We start from the raw sequence: 21,798 nt of genomic DNA on the forward strand, positions 1-21,798 counted from the left end.
GTGACCTCTGTGGCGCACCAGGCTGCAGCAGAGAAATCTTAAACACCGCAGCCCAAGTCAGCAGTTGAAGCAAGGAATTTATTGGAGTGAGGAGACAACACGCAGTGCATACACACAGGAAAGATCCTCCGCAAAACCCGAGGGAGGACTCGGGAAGGTGGGAAGCCCAGTCTCTTTCTGAGGTTTGGGGGTTTTGAAGCCTTTAAAGTGTCTTATCCCCTTAATTTAGGACTGGTCAGTTTGAAGAGATGGTTGATTGTCCTGATTGGTCTTGAACCTGCTGAGCCAGTCCATCAGCGGGGGCCAACTGGTAGGAGACAGAAGCTGCCAGGCTTGAGGTTGAGGAAGAAACTGGCAATCTCGGAAATTCGCCACCTTTATAACCTAGCCATGATCCGTCTCCTTATCTGTCTGCACCAGGGAATGAGTCTAACTGCTTGTCTCATGCAGGGTCATCTAATTTTGTAGATAAATGTGTAGGCTTTAGTTCATAAGAGACAGTGATTTAAAGTTACCTTCTATGGAGAGCCAGGCAAACTGTCAAATGCTCTTGATGGGCGGTAACACTCAATACCAAGAGCGCCTTTTCCACTTTCCCTTAAGTATTTACAATTCTTGAGGCTTTTTGTTTTGGTTGTTTTTGGTAGTGTGTCTCTGTGTACTCCAGTGTAGCCTCGGACTCATGTCAAGACCGACCTGCTTCAGCCTCCCACGTGATGGGATTACAGGTGTGCACCACCGGGACCAGCTATAACTTTTAACACTGGAAAAACAAAGTTTTAAAATATGCTTCAATAGGGGACTTTAAAAAGGGGAGAGAGGAGTGACGGTGAGAGACCTCAGGCACAAACAGCACAGGCAGCAGAAGCAGCAGGCCTCCTGGCCTGGCAACAAGCCAAGGTAACTAAAAACCTTTCTCTAGGAGCTCGGTGTCTGTGTCTGCAAAATCTGCACGCCACACTTGGTAGAACGTTGCCCTAAAGATCACTTTCAAAAATTTTCAAAGGCCTTCGTTTCCCCTGACCCGCTCTAGGGAAGGAAGCAAAGAGAGGCAAGCGTCCAAACAATCCACGAGCCAACATCCCTGGGCGGCCCTCCTGCTCTGAGCTCCCTGGCAGTCGACTTCCTCCGTTGAAAGCAGGAACCCAGACGCAGGCAGGTCGACTGCCCACCTCCTCCCGGGCATCCTGCTCCAGGGTCTAAAGCCACACAGCACCTGTGGCCCGCGGGCGGCCCGCGGGGACCCTGCAGCTGCTAGGCTCCTTGGACAGCCAGGCTGTGCTAGGGCTCCGGCTGGCAGCGAGTTTCGCGGGCTCCAGGCCTGAGGTCCACCCCCAGCCCCGGGCCTCTGGCCCGGAAACCACACCCCTTTGTTTTCATAAAACACACGCTGCCTCTTTGGGCACATTCGCCAGTTGCCATGGGCCTTCTCTGTTTTGACACGAGTTAAGTGATTCCGAGCTGCAAATTCTATGTGTTGGGGAGGCCCGCTGCTGTCGCCTTACTCTGGGAAGATGGGGAGGTCCACTCTGTTCTCACGGTTCTCCTCCAGTCTCCCGACCTTGGCGAGGTACCAGGTGCTTTCTCTAAGGCTAGAGCCACGGGTTCTTCCTTTCCACTCTGAGAGGCTAATGTTGTTTTTTAAAATAATAAAGTAGCGTCCCCAGCCTTCCCTAGGGACCAATTGAACCGCAGCCTTTTTTTTTTTCTCCGCCAGAATAGATGAAGCCACAGACCGAAGCCCTTTGGTTGCTTCTGCCAACTCCAAATGGGCTCAGACCCACAAAAACCGAAATTGGACCCTCTCCAGGAACTGGAGAAGGGTGGGTGGGGACAGAACAGGACGGGACTCAAAGGTCCTTGCCAGCACCTAACAAAAAGCGAGGAGGGGGTCCCAGAGCAAGGGGTGTCGGAATCACAGAGACCTTCAAAACACCGTACTAAGTACACATCTAATCCTGCTCCCCCAGTGTATCTCGGAATGAAGTGGCACTTTGGGACTTGGCTTAACACCAGGCTGCCCTGCAGGAAGTTTATTATTGCCGCTCCCTGCACGTGTACACACACACACACACACACACACACACCGCCAATAGCACTTCATAAGATTTGTGACAACCCAAAATGCTATTATGTCCTAACACTCTTAAAGCATCGGGGACCTCCTAGGTTTGAAAACTACTGTTAGATAATTTCCTAAAATACAGTCCAAAAGACATTAACTTGGTCTTTGAGGTTATAAATAGGTATAAAATGAAAAGCGTTGTGGTCAGAATCATGCCGGGCTTCAAAAGGAGAAGAACGGGAATAAGACCCATCAGAACCTTTAGTATATAAATCTGTGTTTTGGAATCACAAAGAGTGAGATAAATAGGCAGAGTCGTACATTTAATTGCTGATGGAATTCTTTGTTGTTGATGGGTTTTGGTTGGTTGGTTTTTCGGTGGGGGAGGTTGGACTCCTGTTAGAATTCACCTTCGATGACTTAAGCACACTGTCTCCTCCAGAGTACTCTTGGGGACCTGTGTGTCCAGTGCAATGTGACACCCAGGATCCAGCAGTCAAAAAGTCCTATGCAGGGCTGTTTTCCTGTTGCTTTTGTTTGTTTAATTGATTGGGTTTTTGTTTTTTCACAACAGAATCTCCCAATGAAGCCCAAACTAGCCTTACTGCAGTCTCCAAGTGCGTGCGCCACCAGGCCCAGCTTGCCCCTGCATCTTGACTGAACTGAAACACCTTAAGAACCCAGGCGAACAGAATGTGAAGACAACAGGAAGTTGGCTGGAGCTTCAGGAAGTCACCGCTAAGGTGGCCTCAGAGAGAAACCAGTGTGGTGAGCTCCTGACATGCGCAGGTGGTGAGCCGCTTCTCCCTAGGAAAAGCCTGGCCGGTGCCTCTGGTTTGCACCGGTCAAGGAAACCAAAATAGCACAGGTAGCCCGGAGCCTTGTGTGTACAGGAAAGTATTCAAATGCTGGCAGATGGAGGTGTCCTCTCCTGCTAGCGGCAGCCTTGGCGTCGACAGTCTTGCCTGGGAGCTGGGTCACAGCAGCTGCAGCGAAACAGTGGAAATGAAAGCCCAGACAGATATAACAGCAGTGAACCAAGAGCCATCAGGTGCTCAGGAAGGAAGCTGAAGCCAGGAGACTGAGCAAAGCTGTGCCAGCCCGGGAACAGGCACCCCTGTTGTGAAAAGCCAAAGGGGTGGAGTGTTGCAGTCTGGAGGATCAGGTTTCTCGACGTGGAAGCTGAAGCTCGGGCAGGGGCCAGCGCACTGAGCTCAGGCTTTGCTCCAAGGTCGGGGGCACAAAACCCTGCCGATTTCTACCCTAGAGGGTGCCAGCCGGGTGCACTCATTCCTCCCGGGCATTGACAGGGCTTCAGGGGCCATGGAGACTGTTGCTTCTTGAGTAAAACTGGGTGAGCAATCTGAGGGCAATCAGGGTCCCAGCCCCCCACCCAAACCATCCTCCTTCAGGGCTTGAAAATCTGGAGTCTGCCTTCAGAGGCTCTGTGCTCTGAAGTCTTTGCCTGAGCAGTTTATAAACAATTGGCTCTTAAATTTTTCCAGCTTAACTGGATGGGCTAGTGTCTGGGGTCGTGCGCTCAAGACTACAGTTCCAAAGATAAAAAAGATAGGCCATCCAGGGTCCCTAACCCACCCCTGTTCAGGTCTGGTGGCCTTAGCGGATCCTACCTCGGGCTGCTCCGTAGCCCGTGGTGGCAAAACACAAATAAACTTGGGTAATTCTTTTTCCTCTCACAGGCCACAGTCTAGCTTATTAAAGTTGGATGACGGTAAACCAATGACTAACTGGGTAATTAAAACCACAAGGCTAGGATTTCTGGGGCCTGTTCTCTAGGCCAGCGCCCTTGTCTTCCCCTCAGCAGAAAAGCCTTTGTGAATTTGAAACCCTCCATGGTGACCCCCACCTCCTGCTCATCCATGACTTCATCCCCACTCCCCCTTTGCCTGCTGTAAGGGTGGAGGGAATCTAACCCTCGGCTGAAGCACAGCCCATACTCCCTCTTGCCCTGCCCTCAGAGGAACACTGAGAGGTTTCCAACCGACCAAAGCGACTCAGCCTAGCTTCCTGCCAGGAGCTGCTTGGCTCTTTCTGTTCCATGGAACTTTGGCTTCAACCACTAGGAGCCTCCTAGTTTCCTCAGGAGGGTGAGTTAGGAACTTCAAAGTGACAGGCCACAGCCAAGAAGCCCGAGTTACTTCAAAGACTGTATTTTCCCAGCCTGAATTGTCTGGAAGAATGTTTCTTCCTCACCTCTGAAACAATACAGTGAAGTTTACAATGCCCTCCGATGCTCTTCTGGGTTTCTACCTTTAATTTAGGCTTAGGGTCTTCACGGGAATGCTCAATAGGAGTCCCCACCTGCCTTGGGCATGCTGCGGTATCTCCCCCTACCCACGCCTTAGTCTCTGACTTCCCTACTTTCTTCTTTCTCTCCAGACATCCTGCTCCCTCACGGAGGTGGCGAAGGGCTACTTGGGATAGAAATGGTGCTGTGGTTGAAACTCGCCCCCAGCATCCACGTTCTGGGAACTTAATGCCTAGTGAACAGTGTCCAGGGAAGCATCAGAACTGAAACCCCAGGCTGGAGCAGGAAGATTCTAAGTTCAAGGCCAAGCTGGGTGACTCAGTAAGTCTTAAGTCCAGCCCAGGCTACAGAGTGATACTCTGTCTCAGAAAATAAAAACAAACAAAAGGAGGTATTAAAAGGACTTTTGCAAAGAACCTTTACAAGACCTTTTAACAAGCCCACTCCCGTGATCACTGTTGTAGTAGGTTGGCTCTCGCAGGTCATGAGGCCTTTAGCCATGTTACGATGCTGCAGGGAGACCCTAAACAGCTGCAGCCTGGGCTGCCTGCACTTTCCAGACTCCAGAGCCAGGAGCCAAATGAATTCTTTAAAAAAATATATCATTATTAATTATTGTGTGTATGCATATTATCTATATGTAGCGTACATATAGAGGTTAGAGGACAACTCTGTGGAGCCGGCTTTCTCCCTCTGTCTTTAAGTAGGTTCTGGGAATCCTGCCAAATGGTTTTTGCTCTTTGTAGGTAACCCCGTCTATGATATTCTTTTATATCAGCCCCAAATGGACTAAGGCTGGTACGCTACATAATTTTTATGTATTATCCTAGAATAGGTGTGTGAATGTTTTAATTTTTAAAAATAGGATCTGAGAGTTGGCTTAGTGGGTCGAAGTGTTCATGCATACACAAATGAGTGTAAAAAAAATTAAGGAGAAAATTAAAGTCACTGTACTCAAGATGGCATGTGTGCATGATTAGGCTGAATACATGCTGAGAAACTGTATACATATGCTCAATATCTCAGGTCACCAGACACTGATGGTTTGTTTGTTTGTTTGTTTTTATTTCTGTGACTCTTAGCTTCTGATCCTCACAGTCTAAGTCATGGCAAGCCTGACGAACCCTCGGGAGACCTGCAGGCTGATAAAGGTGTCTGCGACAAACCCTGACAAATTCTAAACCAAACTCTGAAGTACACAGATGGTCAGCCTGTGAAGTGGCCCCAAACTGCAGAGCCGTGCCAGGCGCCCCTACCATCTAGGGGACCGCTGAAGAGGCCAGCTCGGAGCCTCTTTGCCACAGCTGTGTTTTCCTGGCTGGGATGAGCCTGCTCTCCAGAGGATGCGGGACAGTGACATCCAGCACGGCAGCCACTCGGGGCCATCTCTTCTGCAGAGGTGGTTTTTCTCACCCTCCTTCATCCAAACGCATATGCCATTTTTTTTTAAAAAAAAATTGTTAAAATTAATCTTATTTAAAATGTTTAATTAAATGTCACGGAAAATGAAATGAAAACAATTCTGAAGGTTGGTCTATATTGTAGGTGTTTTCTGTCAGATCCCTTGTTCCCAGGAAGAAACATGAGCTGTAAACGTCACATTTTTTTTCAGTCCTGAGTTGCCATTACACCAGTCAAAGAAAGAAGTTGCCATCCAACCATCCATCAACAGCAACTTTGAGCAAGCACAGTGTGAGCGACTGCCAGCTGCTGATGACGGGCTTCCAGAACAGAATGATAGGCCTACAGGCAGTGACTGAGTATGATGACAGCAGCCAATGTAGAGAAGGGTCAGTGGCTGGCTGGCCTATTTATTTTAAAATTGAAACCCACTAATCACTTACTTGAAGTAGTGGCAAATGGCAGCATTGTGGTTTCAGAAAGATTTCTGCCACATCCTGGCTAGTGACAAGTAGCTCGTGTGTGTTTCTCATTGTGTTCTATTTTTCTCAAGTTTGGATGTCACTGAGAAGCAAGCTCTAAGTTTAGGGGTACAGTTCCGGGGAGCTCCTTCTTGACGCACCTCTACAGCTTGCTACTCCTATGAGGCCCTCTAGGCTATTGTCTTAGCTACTGTTCTGTTTCTGTGAATAGACACTGTGATCCAGACAGCTTATAAAAGAAAACATGTATCTGGGAGTCTGCTTACAATTTTTAGAGCGTATGTCCGAGACCGTCCTGGTGAGAAGTATGGCAGCAGGCAGACATGGTGCTGGACTGGCAGCTGAGTGCTTATATCTGATCCACAACCAGGAGGCAAAAGACAGTTAACTGGGAATGGTGGGTGCTTCTGAAACCCTCAAAGCCCACCCCAGTGATACCTCCTTCACAAGGTCGCACCTCCTAATCCTTCCCAAACAGTTCTACCAGTTGGAGACCAACTATTCAAATATATGAGCCTATGGAGGCCACTCTCATCCAAACACTGTAGAAGCCTTCTAAGCAATAGGGCTAAGCTCCACTCACGAGGGCTATCTATTGTCAACCATTCAGAGAACAAGACCCAGAGGACGGCTTCTTATGGAAATGAACTACTTGGCTCTGAAGAAGGCCATAAGGGCCATGTCTGTGACATTTCTGACAAGACCACTGTCCATTGCCAACAGCCATATTACATTTGGTTTTACTCTATAAGGCCTAGCCTGGTGGTAAGGAGGCATCCCTATTGATCCAGAACACTCTGGAATCAGGTGCAAACTCAGCAGTCTCAAAACTGAAATTCTTTTTTTATTGTAGTAGTAGTTGTTCTTCTGTGTGTGTGTGTGTGTGTGTGTGTGTGTGTGTGTGTGTGCTTGCGTGTAGGTGTGTACATATGTGTGTGACGGGGAGTGCATATACCCATGTATGCACATGTGGGGCCAGGGACTGAGGTTCAGTGTCTCCCTCAACTGTTCTCCACCTCATTTTTTTGAGATAAGGACTCTTACTGAAACTGGAGCTTGCAGCTCTGGCCAGACTGGCTGGACATCAAGTCCCCGGTCCTCTGCTCCTCCCTCCCCATCACCCAAACCACAACATTTATGTGGGGACTTGAGAGCTGATATGAAACCACTGTGAAGTTACCCACTGTGCCAGCTCCTCAGAACTTCTCATTTCTTCTTGAGTAGTGGAGTCTGCATTGTGCCTGGCATGTTCTGGAATCCTCATTTATCTCCTTTCCTCTTTCTAAAATGAACAGAGTATCTATGGATCATAGTCAATGTGTCTTGGCTATTCACAATGTCAAGGCCAAGGGTTAATTCCTAGAGGTTTTCTTTCTGTAGGTAAGTGGATGGATGGATGGATGGTTAGATAGATACACACAGAGATACATAGATGATAGCTACATAGATACATAGATGACATATATATATATATAGATGAATGATTGATAGAAGATAGATAGATAGATAGATAGATAGATAGATAGATAGATAGATTCATTGTGAGGAACTGGTTCATGGGGTACAGAGGCCAAGAAGTCCCCAATCTGCCATCTGTAAGCTGGAGTTCCAGGAAAGCCAGTGCCTTAATTCAATCAAGTGTAAAATTCCCTCCTGACCCCCAGATACCTGGTGATGCAGCTCTAGGTCAGGGGCTAAAGATGTTCCAGTCAAGTTGTGAGGCAAGATAACCACCCTTCTCTGCCTTGTACTAGCCAGGGTGTCGCTGGACAGAGTAGAAAGCAGCAGTCACCACTACCCATGTACACAATTTCCTGCTCCCCAACTCAACCAACACGGGCTCTGCAGCCCTTGCCCCGCCTCCCACCTTCCGACCTGGCATGTCTTTCAGGCAGTGAAGGGTCAGAGTTCAGCTCCCAGCATGGACCCCATCCTCTCTGCTACTGTGGGTCTCTGGACACTGGATCAGTCCATCCCAAAGGCTGAGGAAATAGCTCAACCAGCATGGGGCTGCCTGCAAGTATAAGCTTGATACCCACTGAAAAACCTGGTGTGCTAGGCTGCTTGTGATCTCTCGCTGGGGTGAGAGGAGGGGGCAGAGACAAGTCCCCCGAAGCTCATTGGCTAGCCTTCCCTCGCTGAACTGATGAGAAGCTTCAGATTCAGTGAGAGATGGCAGTTGAGAGAGAGAGAGAGAGAGAGAGAGAGAGAGAGAGAGAGAGAGAGGTGGAGAATGATCAAGAAAAGATACCTACCATCTACCGCTGTTTCCACAAGCTGTTGTAGACATATACATACTAGCAAGCACATATGCCACATACATACATCACCACACAGAGAGAATTCACATGAGCAGTCAGGACTGGCTATAACAGATAATGCTCAAATGTCCCTCCTGAGTGTCTCAAGTAAGGTATCGGGTGAAGTGACTTTTTCAAGGGCTCACAGCAGCTTTGGCCAGACAGAGGTGAGAGCGCAGAGCTTCTGACTAATCCGGGGTTTCGTCTACAGCGTACAACTTCTTGGAGGCAGATCCACTGAGGGGCCTCAACAGTAATCTAGAGGGTGGCAAGCGCATAAAAAGGACAGTCCTATGCTTATCACAACCCGGTGCATGGGGTCTTCACACTGAAGTTTTGTCACTTAAAACCCCATTCTCTCTGCGCAAGGGGATTCTGTCTCCAGTTCTATAAGAACTGCTGTTCCTTAGGAGAGGAGGGAGGGTGATGCACATGTATGTGAAGACTTCTCTGTGCTCAGGTTGCCTCTTTTAGACAGGGCTAATGTCCTCCCTGTGGCTCTGCAGGTGGTGTAAATGACCACATAAAGAAAACTTGTGAAACCCCAAGACAGGGAAACCTTTTTGTATCCATACAGATACCCTTAGAGTCTGGTTGCCACTGCCGGTATTTGAATAACCCTAGCGTCAAAATACCTTTATGGAACCTCTCCTTCTTCCTCTCTCTCACACAAAGGGCTGCCCTATCTTCTCTTGGGGTTCTGGGGAGCTGGTGGAATACCCGCCTGAGGGGTGACTTCAGACAGAATCCCAATTTGCAGAACTGAATCAAGTAAAAAGAAAAAAGGGTCTTTCCCCTCCTCCTCTTTCCTAACCTTGATTTGCCATGGTACCAGAATTGTACCAAACAAAAACATGTTATCACATTTAATCCTCATCACAGATTATAGCGACATAAACATACATAAAAAAAATTAAATGCCAGTTTAAAACAACACGTTATGAGTCCATTTCACAGATGTGGGAAAACGAGGCTTGGGAAATGTTAACCACCCGTAAGGCCATCACATCTGCTCAGCGACAGAGCTCTCCATGTCGGGTGCTTCCAGAGACACAGCTGGAATAACGGGGCTGATAATGGACCAACTGTCATAAGTGTTTCCTCTTCTCTGTGAGATCTTCTTAATGGGAGTCTGGGGCAACTGAGGCAGATGGCAGAATGGCTGTGGTGGCGGTGACCACACTGCTGGGAAGCTGGCAGCTCAGGTGGGCCTGACCAAGCCTGGTGCCATGCTGTGAACTGTCTGGGTTATAGACCTCTCGAAGGGATACTAGCCCACCCAAACTCGTACCTCTGGCCAAAGCCAGTTACCAAGGTCTAGGCCCTTATTTGACCACTTCCTCCCCGAGGCGGACTACCAAGATCAGCAATCAAAAGCCCCCTTTGGCTCACCTAATTAACATGCCCAATTAAAAATTAAACACCTCATCCTAACACGGGGCTTCCCATTTTACCTTTATAAACCGCCATTTGCCCACGTGCCACATCTGTCCCCTCTCAATCCAGAGGCAGTCCTTTGTCTCCCTGAGACAACTACACCTGACCCCTTTTCCCTGGCCCCCTATTCCTTACACCACCACCTCGTAGCCCATTCTCACAACGCCTACCCTCTTCTCTTAAAAATTGCACCTGCCTAGGTCATTTACTGTTTTTCTGCCTGAGTCAGACAGCAGCCACTTTAGCTTTTCTTCCCCACTTAATAAAGGATCTCTCTGTGAAAGCAGGCGTTTGGGTGTGGTATGTGCCTAATCCGGGGTCTGTGAGGGAGCCCCCGCTGTTCTGGAGTCCCCTTTACCTCTTAGTCTTCTGCTCTTGTGAGGGGAAAGAAAACATACCGTGAAAACAACATGTTTACCATGAAAAACTGATGCCCCCAAGAACCTGTTGTGGGGTCAGGAGAGCAGTAGGGATGGAGAGTTAGCTGGGTGGGAAAAGGATCAGAGATTTTATTCTTATTTCCTGGTGTTGTATGTGTGTGTGTCTGTGCGTGTGTGTGTCCTAGCCTGTACATCCACAAGTAGAGATTATTGGCCAACATCATGTGTCTCTCACCTTATTTATTTTATTTCTTATTTTAATGTTATGAGTGTTTTGCCTGCATGTGTACCACACACATGCCCACTGCCTACAGTGTGCGGCCAGAGAAACATCAGATCCCCTGGGACTGGAGTCACACACAGTTGTGAGCTGCCATGTGGGTACTGAGAATCTAACTTGGGTCCTCTGGAAGGGCAGCAGCCAGTGCTCTTAACCACTGAGCCTAACCCCTCTAACCAGTGCTCTAACCCCCTCACATTATTATTATTATTATTATTATTATTATTATTATTATTTTGAGACAAGGTCTTTCACTAAACCTGGAGTTCGCTATTTAAGCTAGACTGGCTGGCCAATGAGCCCCCAGGACACATGAATCTTTGCCCCTTCCCAGTTACAAGTGCACACCGCCATGTCCAATTTTGCATGGACACTGGGGATCCAAACCCAGGTCCTCATGCGTGCACAAGCTTGTTACTCACTGAACCATCTCCCCTACCTTCACTTCCTGTCATCTTAATAGTGCCCCCCCACATGCACTCCAATTACAAACTGCTAACTACTTGTTCTCCGTAGACTTCCTATTCAATGGGACCCAACTCCAGGATTGCAAACCCAGTCAGTCCTCCACATGCTCCCCGGCCCTTCTACTCTTCCCTTGGGTTCACAAGAGCCCTCGGCGTCCTTGCTGAGCGATGCACACCTGTTTACCCTCATCTGATGCCCAACTCAGGTCTCATTCCTTCATCACTGACAAAACTCACCCATCCAGTTATCCTACAGCCTCATACTTGCTTCCCAACCTTCATAAAGAGCCTATCTGCCCCATGCACGAGTGCATGCATCCTGATGGTTTATGCCAAGTCCATTCTCTCCAGCCATGTTCATCATCTCAGGCAAGACCTGGCGGCGATATGGCTCCTAGAACTCAAGACATCCCCGATGTTGAGTTCTTAGATGCCCTGTCCATACTACTGCATGTACTACGGTACTACACCTGTGGTGCGGAGCCTGCACTACAGGACCGTTCGCGAGCCAGGCAAGGGCCTGGAGATTTAAACACACAAAGACACATAAAACAGAGACATGGGTCATCCTTGAAACAGGAATGCCCCCTTTATTGTGGGCAGCTTTTATAAGGATCCTTAACTGATAGCCACGCCCCAGCCAAACCCACCAGAAACCACTCCCCTGCCATCAGGAACTCCTAAGGGTCTCATGCTCAGAGCAGCTGCAAACACAGGAAAAACAAGTTGTTTTGCTCAGAGCAGCTGTAAGCATAGCAAGTTGTTTACAAAAAATTCAGGGTCTGGGTCCACAGCCCACAGCACATAGATGGAGGTTAAAGAAGGGAAAGGTGCTATGGAAACCTCATGCCTCATCTCGACTCAATCAGTGGGTCTAAGGTTTCTGACTAGAAAGCATAAAATCTGAAAGACTTTGGCCTCAAGATAAACAAAAAAGCAAGTGAGGTTATCTGATAGGACGACCAAGAGACATGGGGGGTCACCCTGCGTTGTCCCCACAAGCCTTTGTTCTCCTTTCCAGCTAGGCCCCATACTTCCCAGCAATGCTCCTGCGAGGGGGTAACTAGTTCCAATTCACCACAAGGAACTTGGTGCAATCAATGAGCTGCACCACACTAGTTTGGGTGATGGTGTTACAGTTTCTTCCGAGATTGAAAGATTCCATTCTGCAGGGAAGCACTTTAAACAGGAAAGCAAACAACTCAAAATACCATCAGGAAGTTTCTGAAACTGATCAAATTCACTAGGCCCCTCCCTTCCAGAGTAAACAGTAAAAGCAGCAAAGATCGTCAGACAAACCAAGCTGCAAAAGAAGACTCTCAGACGAGCAAAGCTAGAAAGCAGATTCTCAGACCACACCAGCTGCCTGGAAGAGGTGTAGACCAATTGAGGCACATTGAAAGCCACCCCAACCTGTTGAGCTACCTGCAGGCTGTATAGTATGGTCTAGGTTCCTAGTTTTGAGAGCTTATCACACATGCTGGGGTGGGCCTTAGATTTGCAGCTGTTTTTGAGTCATTTCTCCTCTTACAAGTAACCACTCATTCATATTCCCACAAGTGAATGCAATAAAACAAAATTGGACTTTAATGTTATCCTACTTTGGTCTGTCATGGGTCCCTATCTAGCTGTGCAGACAGACACGTGCGTATAGTATCTCCCTAGGAAAAGTTTTGTCACACTTGAGCCTGTTCCACACCCCAGCCAGAGCCCATGCACATCCCCTATCTCTGTTTGCAATCTTTCCCCCAGAAACTGTGCTTTTCCAGGTGCTGGTCATTCCTCTGTACCTGGCTTCTGACTGTGGTTATTAACCTTCTCAGTCCCCTGGGTTGGGCCAGTCTGTGGTCAGCATCAGCAGCTGAGGAGAGGTTCGTCTCCAAGCATCAAGGGTGTCAAGATATGCTTTTGTTGGGGACAGCGGGAGCTGGGAGGATGGGTTCCTTTGTTACTTCTGTCAAGGCCTCCAGGCCCCTCACTGGACATTTGGGGTGCCACAGACATCCTTGCAATCATAATGAGATGCACAAATAAGGCAGGCAAGCAACAAAAAAGGAATTATTGTCTCCCTAGAGTCAAAGCGTCTGTTCCTCCCACCTCACCTGGGGGAAAGCCAAATAATCAAAGAAGAAAACAATGTCTGCCAACAAAGCCTGTTACCTTGAGTCCTCTGTAGAGAATATCTTCTCCAAGTAGGCGCCTTTCATTGACTTGAATTTTCTTGTCTCAATTTTCATGACAAACTGAAATCTATTGTAACCCATAATTTCACATTGTCCTTTCAAGTAGAAACATCGCCAAGCAGATGTGAACAATTATCCCCAATTGTGATGTTTCCTTTTCATCAAATCTTCAGAGGAATAGCTAACCTATGTTATGTGCTCAAACATTGGTTAAACCAAACCTTAGAGATTCATACTGTGGGTTCATCCAACGGGGCTTGATACTGGGTTTTTAAACCATGTTAATTGATCTATTTATCTTCTTTATTAGAGGTGCCCATGTGTTTTCAAAATCAAAACATTGTCATACTGTGCTGGGGGTGGGGTGGGAGACTTTGTCTTAGCTTTAATAACCAGAGGATTAATACTGACAAGGTTGAGGTTGTTCCAGTATGAAGGGCAGGTAAAGAAACTCCAGAGAAAGGTGTCAGCCTGAGCTTTCTAACTCCCAACACCAGACAATCACATCCCAGTTCCAAACTCATTGTCTGGATTAAACAGAGCTCCATTCCCCAGGGGACAGCAGGCAGCATAAACTCGGGGTGCATTTTGCTGATAAGATGCTTGGTATTCAGACATCGCCACTGTTAGCCCATCAGGAGTCTTGCAGAAAAAGAACACTGGGAAGGATTCTGCCCCACCCCCGCCCCCACCACCCAGGACCAGAATGCAAGGGCACTGGGGAACTGGATGTTTATCAGAGTGATGAGTCCTTTTGGAGCCTGAGAGGATTTGCTGAGAAGCACAGACAGCCAGGACTCACCTCGGCAAAGTCATTCTGCAGGAGAAGCTATCTAGAAATGGTTTCCTCTTCTGCCTTGTTGGCACAAGAGGAGACTAGCCAGGGCTTTGGGACAGTCTGCAGCCTGGGCTTCTCTCCGTGGCTGCAGCCACCCCAATAAGCAGAGGACACGTGAGCTTGACAGCAAAGAAACCCTGGATAGACTTCTGAGGCTGGGGGCGGGAGAGGGGGGGCTGTCCACACATCTCTGATGAGTATGTGTGCTGTCTTTGCCTTAAGGAGCCTCAGCCTTTCCCTACAGTTTGCAACAGTCAGATTTTCTCTCTCCTTTATGCTGTAGCATTCTTCTCCGACACTCCTGAGTCACAAACTAGAGTGACCCTGTGTGTCATTTTTACACTGTAACCTTGGCTGTGTGATATTGTACAAGTCACCTAACTCCTGTTTCAGCTGTCACATTCACCTTCTTGGAGAGGGAGGATGAGCACCCAGTCAAATCTTACCTGGGAAGTCTGAGAGAACAAACAGTGCCTAACTAGTTGTTGACCAAAGCACCACAAAGGTTGGCTATGGGGATGGATGAAGGATTTTCTCCAACTGTATTGTCTCCTAGATCTGCACCTCACCAAAACACATTCACCTCTGCTAACACGGGACAAGGATAAGAAGATAGTTCTGGAATCCCTTTATTCTGCTCAAAGTTCTTAAGACATCAGGAGATTGGGTGGTCTGCGTGCAGATTCTCCTAATTCCACACCTCTGTGCTGACTTAGTTAAGTTTCAATGGAACGGGAAGAATCCTGCCTCACTATCAGCTCCTGGGCTTCAGAGACCGTGGATGGAACGCAAGTACTCTCCCTTGGTTCCAGTTCCTTTCCAGTGACCGATTGTTGCCCAGTGAAGCTTCGCGGGGCTTTTGTTTGTTTTCTTGGTTACGGGCAAGAGCCTCTAGATTGTCTCACATGGAGCTGATAGATGGATGCCAAATTCACTCTGCAGAGGCCTCCCTTTGGCTTCTCTTGGCTGCTCAGAATGTAATTTTATGCACACTGCACAGGGCCCATTAGCTCTTGGCAAGGAAAATTAAGTTTTCAAAGTTGCTCTCTCTAACAAGCCTTCCCCCACCCCCACTCCCGCCCCCTCCCTTCCACTCCCTCCCTCTCTCTCTCTCTCTCTCTCTCTCTCTCTCTCTCACACACACACACACACACACACACACACACACACAAATCTTGTTGAAAGCAATGCTCTCTCCCCATTAGTGCAGAAGCGACCAAACCACCAAACCTCCCGTCAACCGCCCTGCTCTAGTCCTGCCCACTACTCCCATGATGCCCCTTGACTCAGATTTGAATCAACCAAGTTGTAGGGCCCTGATTCAGAAGTTTCCCTCCCTTTCATGAGAGGAGCATTTGTATTTCAAAATCATGTAGCAAAGGCTTTGAAAAGTCATTTGCAAACTTCCGGGCCTCTGGGAAAGGCATGCTCACTCCCAGCCTGCCCCGCCCCTTCCCTGTTGGCACAGGACAGCTTCCGAGCTCACCGTGCTGCTGAAAAGGAAAGAAAGACGTTTTGGTGGGGGAAGTGAGTCAGATTCCCCCTGGGGTCCTCCTCACCCACCCACTCCCAGTACCAGATCCAAAGAGGGCTTCCTTGCCGCTCTGGGCGTGGCCTGTGTCCTAACATGAAGAAGCCCTTTTACATGCAGAGCCAATGCTGTAATCAAAGGTGTTGAGACATTGAAGGGTTGATATTTATCAGCCATTAGTGATGTTTTTGTTTTGTTTTTTCTTTTTATTTTTTTCTGAGAACATGGTTACCATGGAAACGTTGTCAGCCTCAAGTGACTGTTATGGGGTGAAAAAAAATACTCTTAAAATAAATGATACCAGAAAAGGCATATTTATAAATCTCTTTCTGTTCTCAAGGTAGTGTGTGTGTGTGTGTGTGTGTGTGCGTGTGTGTATGCATGTGTGTGTGTGTGTGTTTAACTATAGATATTCCCAAAAAATGGAAGACCTTTTATGACAGAGTTTTTCTTCATTACAAAGACTGAGCCAAGTGGGATAGCAGGCCTGTAATCTCAGGTGCGTGAGGGAGAAGACGGTGTCAAGGCCTGCCTGGGCTACATGGGGAGAGAGGGAGATCTTGTTTCAAAAACACCAAAAAATAGATCATTCTGAAGACCACCACGTGACTTGCGTTTCCCCACCCCCTCCTAAGGACTGAACCCCGGTCTTGCCCATGCTAGGCAAGCACTCTGCCCCTGTGAACCGTACAGGTAAACGTTACTCAGCTGGCCTTGAAACTGCGTATTGCACTTCCATGCAGTCAAATAACTTGTTCAAAACAATAAAAGGGCCAGGCGGTTGGTGGCGTACGCCTTTAATCCCAGTACTTCGGGAGGCAGAGGCAGGCGGATCTCTGAGTTCGAAGCCAGCTTGGTCTACAAGGAGCTAGTTCCAGGACAGACTCTAGAAACTACAGGGAAAACCCTGTCTCGAAAACAAAATAAATAAATGAATGAATGAATGAATGATAAATAATAAAATAAAAGGGTACTTGCTTGGGACTACAGGTTCAAATTTTATGTCTGAGTTGTGCAAGTTACTTCTGGACAAATCAGTAAGCAGTGATTTTATTTTATTTTGTAGCATAGGAAAAGGATTCGGTCGTCGCACAGATGAAAACCGCTCGGGCACAGAACTTCCGTTGCTCCAAGGGTGCGCCAGTCAGTCTCACTAACCTCTTTGCAGACAGAACCATAATTTTACTGCAGCATCGATTTGCCCAGATGCACTCGATTTCGTGCCCCCTCTTTTGACTAGAGGGTAGACATGTGAGATAGCCCTGACCAAAACATATACTGAAGTCCCTGAAAAGTGGACTCCTGGAGATAATTCTGCACACTCCCACATCTCTGTGTAACTTGTGACCAAAGATACTGGCCACCCAACATGTGACCATCTTTCAAAGGATGCGTGGGTGACACACAGCCTTGGAAGATAAATTTACCATGTCTCTAAAGCAAGAGGAGGTCTCACTTGGAACCTTGAAAGACAGCATTTTCCTCCAGAGCAAAGGACAGTCCTGTCTGTAGCCCCTTGGGTAAGACGTGGGGTTCAGCAGCTCGGGGTTCATTTCTTCTGAAGTAGCCACTGCTTAGGACAGCATTTCTGCAGGTCCACCTACAGCCCTGTAGTTGTCAGGCCTCAAAGGACTGTCTCAGACATGCTGGTGTGTGTGTGTGTGTGTGTGTGTGTGTGTGTGTGTGTGTGTGTGTGTGTATGTGTGTGTGTGCGTGTGCGCATGCTGTATATGTGTGTGGTGTATTGTTGTATATACATGTGTGTGCATTGTATATATGTGTGTGTGCATGCATGCTGTATATGTGTATATGTGGTGTATGTGTGTATGTGGTATATATACATGTGTGCGCATTGTATATATATGTGTGTGTGTGTGCATATGTGTGTGGTGTATATGTATGTGGTGTATGTATGTATGTGTTCTATATGTGTGTGGTGTATGTGTTGTACATAGATGTGTGTGCATTGTATATATGTATGTGTCTATGTGTATATGGTGTATATACATGTGTGTGTATTGTATATATATGTGTGTGTGTATGTGGTGTATATACATGTGTGCATTGTATATATATGTGTGTGTGCATATGTGTGTGGTGTATATTGTGTGTGGTGTATGTATATATGTGTCGTATATATGTGTGTGTTGTGTGTGTTGTATATACATGTGTGTGCATTGTATATATGTGTGTATGGTGTATATATGTATGTGTTATATATGTGTGTGGTGTATGTGTTGTATATACATATGTGTGCATTGTATATATGTGTGTATGCATATGTGTGTGGTGTATATTGTGTATGGTGTATGTATGTATGTGTTGCATATGTGTGTGGGTGTATATTTGTGTGTGGTGTGTGTATGTGTTGTATATGTATGTGAGTGCGGTGTATATGTATGTGAGTGTGTGGTGTATATGTATGTGAGTGTGTGGTATATGTGTGAGTGTGTGTGTGTGTGTGTGAGTGTGATATATGTGTGAGCATCAGGTATCCTCCTTTATCATTCTCTGCCTCATTCCTTTGAGGCTGAGTTTTGTTATTGGCCTTGGAGCTCCTGTTTTTTTTTTTTTCCTGGCTGGTAACTAGTGAGTTCCGGTGATCCTCCTGCCTGAGCCCCCTTTAGACTAAGGTTATGGCTGTACATGCACCTAGATTTTTCTGGTCCTAATGCCTGTGCAGCAAGCACTTGTAATCCATGAGCCAACACCCCAGCACTGCCACCCCCACACACAAAGTAATCCAATTCAAAGTGGTATAAAGTAGAACTCAGGGGCGAGAAAAAAAGTGAGCTATTGCTTGTTGTACAGTTCCTGTGTGGATAAAGAAAAAGTTCTAAAAATCATGATGATCATGCAGAAATGTGTTTAATGCCAACGAATTGCACACTTAAGAATGATAAAAAAAATTAGGGTGGGCAGTGGTGGTGCACGCCTTTAATCCCAGCACTCGGGAGGCAGAAGCAGGCGGATCTCTGTGAGTTCGAGGCCAGCCTGGTCTACAAGAACTAGTTCCAGGACAGCCAGTCTCAAAAAAAATTGAATGATAAAAATTGCTAGGCATAGTGGTGCACAGCTTTATCCCCAGTTCTTGGGGGACAAGGGCAATCAGAGCTCTGTGTGAGCTCTTCATAACAAATTCTAGGCCAGCCTAGAAACCTTGTCTAAAAACAACAACAAAAGAATGGTTCAAATGATAATATGTTTATTATGGTACATATATTTATCACAAAAAGTTCTAGGGCTGGGGAGATAACTCATAAAAGTGTTTGCTGTATATGCATAGGGCCTGCATTTGGTCCCCTAAATCCAAATTTAAGTTAAAAACAACAGCAACAAAGGGTGTGATGATATATGTTTGCAATTCCAGCCTGCAAGGTGGAGACAGGAGGATTCCTGGGACTTGTGAACCATCCATCCTAAGCCTCTGCCAGAGAGAAGCCCTACAAGATACAAGATAGTTGGCTTCTGTGGAACAACATCCAAGATTGACCTCTGGTTTCCACATGTATGCTCATCATGTGCACCAGATAAACATGTACCCCCCTACACACACATACACACACACACACACACACACACGCATGAAGTCAGTCAATCTTGAAGACGAAGGCTAGGTAGGCCCTGTTTCTATGAGGGAGGGGAAAATGAAGTCGATTTTTAAGTCTTTATTTTGAGTTTATATTGGGGGTATTCTTGCTTTGCTGCACACCGTCTGCTGGTGGAGCACGGCAGCCAAGGACACAGACCACGGATGCTCTTAGGTGAGGGTCAAGTGATTCTCAGCAGCGTCTACCTCTTCTGGGACTTTTCTTACCTATCTGCTTTATTTCAGTCCTTCTGCTCTTAGGAGTAATGTTGGAGCATCCTCCGGTCCCCTGAGAGTGTGTTAAGCCAGAATTGGTGGATGGAAATATTATGATAGGGTTCTTTCCATCCCTATTATCTGCTTATTTTCCTTCCTGTGTATTTCATAACGTGGTTTAGAGATTTCTGACTCAGCAGTTAAAATAGCCTGTGTGTTAGTTTATCACTTCCCCGTGACCCCTTTAGACCCAATTACTCATTCTGGTGTTTTGGAGTTCCAGTTTCAAAAAGATTGTATTCTGCAACTGAAGTTATGTGTCTGGGGGAGAAAGGGGGGCTGGAGAGGACAGTGACAGAGTGCCTGCCTGCTCTGTCTCATTCTCCCGCGAAAGCTCTCACACTCTACCCTCTCCAGCTACCCTACAACTGCCCATTCAATGTTTCTTCCCTTCTCACTCTCATTTCCCTCCCAGGTGCTTCAGCTGGGACCGCAGTGAGACAGGTTGCCGGCTCCTGGGAGACTCACACCAGGGAGCTTTCTCTCCTACGGTAGGGTCCAGCAAGAGTCTGGAGCAGGAATTCCAATCCAGTGGGCCAGCACTTGCAGACCAGATGCTCCCCAGATAATTCTGAACCGGACCCTTGGGCCACATTTTTGAGTGACAGGCTGTGCCTGGGGAAAAAAGGAGCTGGACACATCTATGCTCCACGGAAGAAACCACGAAGCACTGAAGGAGCCCAGAAAAAGGAGAGACTGGGGTGGTCTGAGAGATGAGGGGAGAGGACCCTGGGCAGATGCGGAGGCACAGTGCATTCTGTGGCGTGTGGCCTCTCCTCACGGAATGTAAGGCTAAGACTTTGGGGTCCTGCTCTTCTCACTGACAGCCTTGCAACACGAGGGATACTAGCCTCTGGGAGGGTTCAGGCGAGTGGTGTAGATCTCCTGGTAGCAGAGGGCCTAACAGCCCTTGCTCCACCAGTCCTGGGTGATGATAATATCATCTGCTCTCGGGGATGAGTCAGCATACACACTCAGGACACACTCACTATCCGATACATGATGGCTAGTGTTATTTTATTATTTCTAGAGCTTTTATAGATTCCTCAAAATGGGATTGCTGGGATAAAGAATCTTGTAAGAATTACTGAGTGTTGCTTGTAGAAATTGAGTGTTATAGGGTGGTGGTGGTGGTGGTGGTGCACACCTTTAACCCCAGCACTCAGAAGACAGAGGCAGTGGGGGGGGGGGGGACCTCTGAGTTTGAGGCCTGTTTGGTTTATAGAGTGAGTTCTAGGATGGCCAGGGATACAAAGAGAAACTCTGTCTCAGAAAAAAAAGAAAGAAAGAAAGAGAGAGAGAGAGAGAGAGAGAGAGAGAGAGAGAGAGAGAGAGAGAGAGAGAGAGAAAGAAACGGAGTGATACGATATTCCTTTGAGTTGCTTTAAAGTGTCTTAGTTTGACCATGGTAGATAAGGACAGCCGTGTACATGTGATCCTGGGTGCCTGGGAGAACAGCAGCCACTGTTTTCCTCCTCATCTTCCTCTTCCTATTACTCCAACTTCCTCTGCCTTACTGTTATCTCCCCCCACCACACACACATACACACATGCACGTACGCACGCACACACACGCACGCACGCGCACACACACCTGGAAATTCCTTTAAAATGACATCTCTTCTCCGGAAAGCGGATTACAATGCAGTTTCCTGAAAATGCGCCGGGGCCTTCCACTCACCCCTCCCCCAGCTCATTCATCTAATAACACCTGGCCCAGAGGCAAGAAAGAGAGTGAGCAGGACCCAAGTGGGGCAGCCATCACAGAGCGACAAGCCCAGCAGCAGAGAGGGATGGTGATACCTAGAAACCACATCGGGAGAGGTCAGACACTTGGGAGGAGAAAAGCAAATGGTCAGGTCTCCAGCTGAGCCTTCCATCCCAGCCGGCTCTCCTGGAAGGCAGCTGCAGAGGGATGGGCTGAGAGCCTTGTGGGATTTGCCTCAGTTGCATGAATGCCCGTTGCCAGGCAGAGAGAAACAGATTGCGGGACTGCCCCTCTGCTGTGCCTGCTTACCTTGGCATGTGTCTGGCACCAGAAGGCTGCCGTTTAGGCTGGTGAGTGCCAAGCTGGTGAGTGAACCACCCTTAAGATCTCAGTTTGGAGTGAATCATTGAAGTGTTTGCAACATGAAAACTTTCTTTCCTTGATTATCGTATTACACGGCTGCATCGCTCTTGATAGCCGGGCTGTTTTTAAACAAGCTGAGGCCCCCCCCACCCCCAACCCCTAGCATTCCCACCATCCATGTTCCTACTGTAACTGAAATCTACTGTTTTGGAAAAATGCTATGAGAAAT

General features: G+C 47.6%; 1 long non-coding RNA gene across 1 annotated transcript; it reads left to right on the top strand.

Annotated features, from left to right (window-relative positions):
* The first annotated feature begins 1,439 nt into the window (after nucleotides 1-1,439).
* Nucleotides 1,440-6,249, top strand: LOC119819174. Its single transcript, XR_005286237.2, has 4 exons — nucleotides 1,440-1,570; nucleotides 2,640-3,419; nucleotides 4,466-4,655; nucleotides 5,417-6,249. It is a non-coding gene; the product is annotated as an uncharacterized LOC119819174 (long non-coding RNA).
* Nucleotides 6,250-21,798: the final 15,549 nt, after the last annotated feature.

This window comes from Arvicola amphibius, chromosome 7 (genome assembly GCF_903992535.2).
Source record: "Arvicola amphibius chromosome 7, mArvAmp1.2, whole genome shotgun sequence".
NCBI classification, from domain to species: domain Eukaryota; kingdom Metazoa; phylum Chordata; class Mammalia; order Rodentia; family Cricetidae; genus Arvicola; species Arvicola amphibius.